We start from the raw sequence: 9,482 nt of genomic DNA, 5'->3' as shown, positions 1-9,482 counted from the left end.
TACAACACCATGCACCCACTCAAAACACTAGGTCACTATGGCTATGTTACAATTTAAACAAAAAACAGTAGCATGATATTGCCAATAGATCAAGACTGCAATAAAACCTTTATTTAAAACTCTGTAATACAAAAGATAAATGCTAACATCCAACTCTACCATACACCATCTGTTGCATGTATCTCTCTGTGTTAGGGGCTCATTGACATGCTTCTAACAATTTTAGAACCAAAACCTTCCTGGAACACGTATTAAATTGGTTTAAAGGTAATTAACCCCCATATGCAGCAAAAGAGAAAGAATGTCCAATCTGTTCACATTTTCAGGTTGGGCGTTAGAGATATGAATGTTTAAACTTGAGCGTGCTGTCAGAGTACATGTTTCAGGGTCAACATAGTCAAGTTGTGGTATGGCTTCACTAACATCGGGTGTAATATATAATCACATAAACATCAACAAACAAACTTAGCACAGATACTAACCTCATGGGGCCTATGAAATTACTTCCTTTCAAGATCTAGCACAGGCCGATATCAACATATTGTCAGAATTCGTTTTCATTTGATTAATGGAGCTGCTAAATATAAAAAGTATTTTTTTTATCATAGCTTTAAAACAATGATTGTTTGAGGTATAGAACGTATGGCTGATTGGTACCGCGTGTTTGTCTGGTCAACTGCGGTTGGTTTGGGCTAGGAACAAAGAATCGTTGAATCTTAAGGAACATCCAAAACATATAAAACAAAGAAAAGAATGCAGGGACATGAGCTGTAGAGACCAGCGAAAATAATATTGTTTATAATTTCATTGTAAAGATCAGAGACAAAAAAAAACTAACTAAAAACATTAGGCTTTCTTCCTCCCGTAGGCTCCCAACGCAGTTTTTAGCAAACAAGCAATGCATGTAGGGAGGAATGGAAAAAAGCTTCGTTAACCAGTCCCATCCCCCCCCCCCACCGAACAGGACCTATGTTGTCGTGGATTGCTTTCTCACTGTTAGTGGCGGTACAGTATGGGAATGTTGTCAACTCTCTATTTTATTAGTACTTGTTATCACTAGTTAGAACCAATTAGTCATAGCTTAATGTGTGAATGATTATCTGTACCTTGCTGTGATGGTATAAATTGAATTAGTCCCCTTTATAATTTGTCGAGAGAAATAGGATGCGCTTTAAAAGTTCAACACTAATTTAACTATAAAAGAATAAAACCTTCTATTTTTCAAAAGCACTTCCCAGTGGTTAGTGTGTTAGCTTGAGGAAGCTTGAGGCATAGAGTTTGAATTCAGGTCGTTTAATTTTCTTTATGCATTTAATAAGCGATCACACTAACATTCAATTAGTGACACAGATACACTCTTCTCCCCCACCCCTTTTTTTCCCACTGGCTTAGAGACAAATGAAAAGATCAAAGCGTAGTGAGAAAGCCAAAAGTATGAAATTGGTAAAATATTTCTAATTGCACAGATTTATTATATTTAGTCTAGATCTACTGAAAAAAAAGCCATAATTGAAGACAGGTGCAGAAGGTGGAAAGAAAACTTATATAGACAGCAAACGGACAACGTCTTTGTCTGCACGAAATGCGGGAAAATATGCAGGTCGCAACTGGGTTTGCGTAGTCAGTGAAACACTTCACTCATCCTCAATTTTCTGACTCAAAGATTTATATTTTGTCCTATCTAATGCAGACAAAGCTGTTGTTCGCCTACGTCTTCAGCAAAGCCTTTTCTTTTTTTTTTAGAAGCAATCTGTTACCAGTTACTTTCCTCTATGCCATAAGTAGGTTTATATTTGTTTTGTTTTTTAATGGATGAGACAAAATGCATTTTAACGAAAATCATTTTTTTTCCCTAGGCTTTTTGTGCACAGTTCTTTTCTAAATTTCAGCTATTTCTATCATAATAATAAGAGATGACACACATTTTAAAATAAACCTAGTTCTTTTACAATTATGTAAAATCCTATTGCCAAAATAGAATAGATTCCATTGTCCTGAACGATTATAATAATTCATCAATGTTCAAATACAGTTGAGAACCAAAAGTTTGCGACCCACTGAATGAAGTCAACAAGCTTAGCCTGACGTTTTCATAGTTGGCTACACACCATAAAATTAAAGCAATTAGACAAATTTGGTTGGAGAATGTCATAGTTGGCAACACACGATTGTCTCATTTTTTACTTAGAAAGAGAACTCTGTCCTAATTTCTACCTTGTGCGTGTGTATCATCGTGATTTGTTTCCCCTTCCATTTCAATTCAATTACACAGTCAATAGCTGAGTTTTTTATCCATTGCGGGACTATTTTATTTGATAGCGCAAGTGTTACACTCGGCTTTCTATACAATAAAGGCCTAATAAATACCCTTCTGAGAAATGTACTCATCTTATACATGGTCTTGGTTTGAAGGCGTGGCTACTATGGGCTGGTGTGTCAACTGTGAAATTCTTTACGCTCCACGACGCAGGTATGTAAATCATTGTCTATATTTTCATTTGATTGTAATTCTTTGTCCATTTTGTCATTAGTTTTTGGGGTGCGTTAAAAATGAAAGTTTTTACAGTAAAGTTGAGAGCTTGAGGTCTATAGGGCAGATGATGCAAAGGTCACCTGTTTCTGTGGCCTACGGTTAACGAGGGTGTCATGTGGCCAGCACATCGACAAACCGTTTTACTTTTCCCCAACTAATGTCAATGTACCCATTAGAGCTGGGTGGACTCAGGGGCGCCCTAAAAGTAACGAAATTAAAATTTCCAGTCATCACCGAGATTCGAACCAGGGACCCTTCATTTCGGAGGCCAAGAACTTTAAGAATCAGCCGACCCTTACGTTTTGCATAATTAATGTTGAAAAACTTAGGGGCGTTATTAGCTACTTTGAAAGACGTTTGAATAAAAACATAGAACTACAAACGAAACTAAAGCGTTGATACAAATACTGATCAAATCTTTACGCGACTTTCAGCTAAATTAGAAAAATATGTTTTAAAAGCTATTCAAGGCAATTTTTGTGTTTCTTTGCAGTGTAATGTGCCTGTAATGAGCTTAATTTTGGAAAATTATAAATTTTACATTCTATTAAGTAATAAAAATCTTGAATTTAATATGGTCCAGATCTATATGATCTGTATCTTGAACTCACATAAGTGGAAATTCCAGTGACATATTTACTTAAAGAAACAAATAGACGTGCAGACGGTCTTTTCGCGTTTTTTTTTTTAGCCTAAATCTATTTTACCTAACTAGAATCTTCTGTACCATAGAACTAACTAGATCTAGATCCAGTATTCTAGTCTAGACTACTGTTTGTTTTAATGTTACCAGGTCTGGATCTGTATCACCAAACTAGACTTTGATATGCTCTGAGTAGCCAGGATTTCTTTCGTAAGGAGGGGGATTTGTGTCATTTTTTAAAATCGATCATAAATTAATTGTTAAGATCGACAAGAGCGAACTAATCACTCGTATACAATGTCATCAGCTTTACAAATGAGGGATAGTCTTTAAAAAAAATTAAGTTACTGTTATTAGGAAGTTGGAAACAGTAATCTTTTAACATAACATATTGTAAATAACCAATGAATTTTTCCCCTTTACTTGTAATTGTGTGATTGTATGATTGTATGATTATGTGATTGTATGATTGTGTGATTGTGTGATACTTGTATTTACGTTTCTTTTTCACTTTAACAAACACTTAAAAAAACAACAACTCCAGCCTCTTAATTCAATAGTCAAGTGCAGACGATGGGTGATAGCTTATGTGGAGGGCGCCCAAGCACAGACTCTCAATAGGAGTCGTGCCTCCGCCCCGTTGTCGTCCATATGAAGTCGTCAACCTAAAAATACATTCTGCGTCAACTTATGAGAACACTGATAGGCACTACTTAAACTCAAGGTTAAATTCCCGTGGCCTTGTCTTCTGTCAAGTGATCACCTCAAGGACGCCAGTGTCTTGTAATGCTTAAAATGACCACAACCACGGTCTCTTATCTCTTTCTCTGACCTCGTGACTCATCAAGGGTTAGGGTAGCGTCGAAGTATGACTCCGCTAAGCATAGTGGACCCCAGTTCTGGATTTACCTTTAGGCAACATAAAGCTATAGCTTAGGGCCCCCACTTTCTTTGGGGCCCCTTAAAAATAGTTCCAGGGATATTTTGAGGAAAGAGCAAAGGAAAATCGCCTCATGTTGATTACAAGTCATGCCTCAAAAAACTAAGGGCCTCAGCAAGCCTGAATCCGGCCCTGGTGGACCCCCAGGGTCACTTGTTACCACTGGCCAAGTGTTTTTTTTTAAATATTTCTTTCCCACTCAATGGCACGTCTTTTAAGTCTGTTGTACTTCTAGTTCAAGTGTTACTCAGAATCTTATGTATTTCAGACGTTACTTCGAAAAAGAAGATAATTAAGTCCTAGAAAGACATCAAGATAAAAGCACATTTCTAACACAAATCCGTACAAGTGTTTTGTCTTCCCTAGAGTCATTAGAGGATGGAACGGACTACACTAATCAGGAAGACTAATAACTTAGCCGAGTTTAAGTCTCTAATTAACATGCTTGACTACATTAACACATGGAAACTGGAGTCACAGTGGCTGAGTGGTAAAGGGCTAGGCTTCCTAATCGGAGGGTCCTAGATTCGAATGCAGGTGAAGACTGGGATTTTTTTATTTCGGGATCTTTGGGGCGCCTCCACCGAGATCTAATGAGTACCTGACATTAAGTAAAGTAAAGTAAAGGATCGTTTTGCTGGCCACATGACACCATTATTAAGCGTGGGCCCTAGAAAAAGATGACTTTTATATCATCTGCCGTATAGATCGCATAGTCTGAAATGGGAACTACCCTTTTTTTTTAACGCGTAGTATGTAATTATCTTCTCTTTTTGAGGAACATCTGTAGTTTATAAAAACGAGCTAGGCCTCTATATATCTCGCCAATGCCCAAGTTTGACCTAGAATCTAGATGTTATTAAGTACAAGTAGTTCCCACTGACAGCAACATGTCATGGGTCTCTCGTACGCCAGCACTGATGATTAACTTTAGTGTACAATTTTTTTTTGGTGTGCGGTGAAATAGACATGCTTCTTGCTTAGGTAAACAGCGCTTTGAGTCGCCTCCAATGGACCTCATTCACCAATCGTAAACAAACAACATTAGTGACGTGAAAATATTGAAACATCAACGAAAAAAAACTGTCACGTGATAGCCACTGTGTATTAAAATAAGATTGTAATTTGTACAGGAGAGATAGAGAATCACGTGGCTAAATGTTGTTTGTTTACGATTGGTGAATGAGTCCGTTGGATGTATGGCGGAATCGGTCTTTTCGCCCGAGACCAATTGTTATAGAACCCTGACCTGCGACGTCTTAACCTGTGGGCAGTTTAGACCAATAACTTGTTACCACGTAACAGGCCTTCTATACCTACCAACAAAAAATCAATGTTATTAACTTCTATCCTCCATAATTATTTACCACATTCTGGTGGAATCAACGTTGGTATCGTCAGTTAGGAGAGAAAGAGTTAAGGCAATGATCCTCACCACACTTTGTATGGCTCTGAAACCTGGATGCTCTACTGATGGCATTCAAGGCAGTTCCAACGAAGGCTCTTTCGCTCCATAATGGGCGTCCGCTGACAAACCTTACCCTACAAACCAAGTCCTACTTGAGACTGATGAGGACAGTATGGAATCACTACTAACCATTCGACAGCTGCACTGGGTGGTACACTACATGGGGGCGACCATATGCCAAAGGCGATCTTTTATTTTGGCAAGCTTGAAGGAGGATAGAGTAAAAGAGGTGCCCTACAGAGGCTAAACTCACTGGTATAGAGGAAAGTAGCTTGCAGCTGTTGGCCTTTGAAAGAAAAACCCTATCCGAAGACAGGCGCAGAACAACAGAATACTTAATAAATCCTCCGGCGGACAACGGCTTTGTCTGCATTAGGTGTGACAAAATATGCAGGTCGGAAATGGGGCTTGCGTAGTCACGTGAAACAATACACTACAACTACATTCTAATCTTCTGAATCGAAGACATTGCCATTATATTTAAAAGCACTCACTAGTACGTCTGCAAGTATAAAATATAAAAAAAAAGTGTATAACTGTCTTAGACCATCTCAGTAAGTCATTTATTAGAATGCCCCTAACCTATACAAGCTTGTTAACTGTCAAACAAAAGTGTTGATTTCCCTTTCTTCTTATCTCCCTTGGTGTATACCTCCACCCCCCAACTCCGTTGACAGTTTGTATTCCTAAAGTCCGTTAGTATTAGAAAAAAAAGTCAAAGAAAAGAGTGAAGTCAACGTACCGAAGTGTTTAGTCGGGAAGATGATTGACATGACAAAACAACGTGTGTGCTGCCATCTGAAGGGTGAACTACTCGTGTTACAACGCGCTTTTACTTTGCACTCTCCGTTATCTCCCTTCGGATAAAAACCAACCAACCAACAAAACAAAACAACAAAAAAAAGACACGAGGGAGTTACATGCCATGGTTTCTATTTATAAGCATTTTTTTTTTAAATTGGCACTATTGTTGGTCGTGTTTTAGGTCAGTGCTTTTCTAACTTAATTTGAACAAGTATCACTCGGAAACATAGAACTGAAGTACCTCTGGGGAACATGGAACGGAAGTACCATACGGGAACATAGAACTGAGGTACCACTGTCATTTAATCATATTTTTTTTTGCAAGAAAATGTCAGGAATCACTATAAAAAATGTTAAAGTCATAGAAAAATAAAAACAACTTTAATTGTATGCGGAGGTCTATACGAGACCTGATTTATGACAGTGCTGAGTATATTCTCCACATTTTACAATTTTCACGCGATAAAACAGGTTAAAAAAAAAAAAAAACCAGACTGAGACAAGCCATAAATCGGATTGAAGAAATGACTTCTGGGAAGCCAGGTGTGGCACTCCAAACTAGCATGTGACTGGTACTACGTCATTTCTCGATTTTTCTATCTCTAACTAGGTCAGATATTAAGAACAATTATTTCTAGATTGGTAAAAAAAAATTGAGACATTGATACGCGGTAATAACACGAGTACCAGTTGGAATGAATTGAAGTACCACCATTGATACGCGTATAACAGTTTGAAAAGCACTGGCCTAGGTAATACAAGTGCTCTTCTTTCACAGTTCTTCCTACACCTTTTCTGTCTTTCTCTCTTTCTCTCTCTCTCTCTCTCATTCTCTTTCAACTCTACTTCCTCTCTCCCTCTCTCCCTCTCTCTCTCACTCTCTCCCTCATTCTCTTTCAACTCTACTCCCTCTCTCCCTCTCTCTCTCTCTCTCTCTCTCTCATTCTCTTTCAACTCTACTCCCTCTCTCCCTCTCTCTCTCTCTCTCTCACATTCTCTTTCAACTCCTTTCCTCTCTCCCTCCCTCCCTCCCTCTCTGTCTCTCTCTCTCTCACATTCTCTTTCAACTCTACTCCCTCTCTCCCTCTCTCCCTCTCTCTCTCTCTCATTCTCTTTCAACTCTACTCCCTCTCTCCTTCTCTCTCTCTTTCTCTCTCTCTCTCTCTCTTACATTCTCTTTCAACTCTACTCCCTCTCTCCCTCTCTCTCTCTCTTTCTCTCTCTCTCTCTCTCTTACATTCTCTTTCAACTCTACTCCCTCTCTCTCTCTTACATTCTCTTTCAACTCTACTCCCTCTCTCCCTCTCTCTCTCTTACATTCTCTTTCAACTCTACTCCCTCTCTCCCTCTCTCTCTCTTACATTCTCTTTCAACTCTACTCCCCCCTCTCTCTCTCACAACAAAAATAAAGAAATTTCGTTGAATTGGAACGAAACAATACATGTACTAAAATAATTTCAAATTGCCGCCAACTGAAGAAATGGTTGCGACACTGAGAGTCTCGGTTGATCTGTACTTCCATTCGAGTCAAAGAAATGAATGCCGCTGAAATAGTTATCAACATAAGTTTAACACATATAAGACTTGTCAAGGGCGGCGTCTATTCTCTCATCTAATGATGATAAAGGTCAAGGTCAGAGTTTCTGTGTGGAGATGTGGGAAAAGGGAACAAAATCAGAGGCGGCCCCCCAACAAGGAGGTAAAGAGATAGGTTTTGGCATTTTCAGCATGACACTATCAGAACTACAGGCTATCTCCAATAGGATTCCGAGGTACAGAGTGCATTGCAGGTATTCAAGAAGGAGGGGCTTGTGAGCTTCGGTCTCCGTGGTGGGGGCATTCTAACGGTTAATGGCTCAATACACTGTAGGCCTCGTTAGCGCATGCTAAATATATACCCGTACAAATGACCTGATTTGTTATAATTTATGCCTACTAAATCACGTTTTAAGAAATGTATAGAGATGTGTACATATCATGAGCATTTTTATTTTAAAAAAATTGCTGTTAACAGAATTGTAACAATTGTAGGACAGAAAATATATATACACCCATTCAAACATGTTCTACGTAAACACTTTTATTATTATTTTAACAAATGACAAAATTGTATGTATAGGCCTACAAGTGTCAAGGTTTACTGTTTGCGATAAAAGTCCATTTCTTAATGCAACCTCTCGTACTTGTATGTCTTGTTTTAAAAGTGGTGTATACTTTTATGACTACACAAAACTAACAGCGGCTTTTTCATTGATGGGGTTCACTAACAACCCACTAAAAGCTCCGAATCATTTTGAAAGGCATTTTCCCAACACGTATTTAGAAATGCATTCTTGTCTGTTTGAGCAATGGCCACGTCACCAGTTAACATTGTGATCGTGGTATTCATGACAAATGTTAGATAACGTCGTCTGCTCATGCTGCGTGCCTTTGTTTCATAAAGAACCTTGACCTCGTTTGCCCAGATCAACCTTGTATTTAATTGACCACGCCCCAACGATTCTCCTTTCGTTACAATCACCAAAATAAATAAACCTGTAGATCTTCTTTTTTATGTTCTTGCTGTATTCCTCCGCCTTCCTTCCTAGTTTCCAATGTTCTTGTTCTCGCACCTTCGATTGTGCAACCTGGCCATTGTTGACACTGAGCAGGTCATTGCAACGTCTTTCAAGGGCAGCGTGACCCACGCGGTGTGCACGTTACAAAAGGTTCAGCTGTGACGAGGGTGTTTGCCCTGGGCATGCAAACAGTGACTGCCCCCACCCCCTCCCTCTCCCTCCCAACGTTACATGACCTGAAACTGGAAACTGAAAGATACAAAGGGAATTACTAATTAACGGATCTGGGCGAATCTAAGTAGAGACAGACCAAAGTTTAAAGCCAAAGATCTTTGCAGGGCCGGCCCTAACCATTGCGGAGCCCAATGCGAATCGGATTTAGGTAAGAATTAAGATTTTGTATTAGAAAATAAATTCGTCTTTGCATTTTATTCACTCTTTACTAAGTACTAAATCATGATCAACTTTACTTTACATTCCGAGCCTTGTTGACCTCAAGTAATTATTGATTCGTTTGAGGCGTGAGAAGCTTCTTT

At 38.8% G+C, this 9,482-nt stretch overlaps 1 protein-coding gene across 3 annotated transcripts in view; it reads left to right on the top strand.

Moving 5' to 3' along the window:
• Positions 1-2,247: 2,247 nt before the first annotated feature.
• LOC106075121 (uncharacterized) overlaps positions 2,248-9,482 on the top strand; it is a 46,712-nt gene continuing 39,477 nt past the window's right edge. The window contains exon 1 of one of the 3 annotated variants that reach the window (XM_056012052.1): positions 2,248-2,470. The gene's annotated coding sequence lies outside the window, so the exon portion shown is untranslated. Of the gene's footprint in view, positions 2,471-6,655; positions 6,678-9,207; positions 9,329-9,482 lie in introns of those variants that run through there. The other 2 variants (XM_056012057.1, XM_056012054.1) reach the window with 2 other exon arrangements.

This window comes from Biomphalaria glabrata, chromosome 15 (assembly GCF_947242115.1).
Source record: "Biomphalaria glabrata chromosome 15, xgBioGlab47.1, whole genome shotgun sequence".
Classification (NCBI taxonomy): Eukaryota; Metazoa; Mollusca; class Gastropoda; family Planorbidae; genus Biomphalaria; species Biomphalaria glabrata.
The sequence above is the reverse complement of the archived record's forward strand: the minus strand, read 5'-3'. Positions and strand labels throughout refer to the sequence as shown.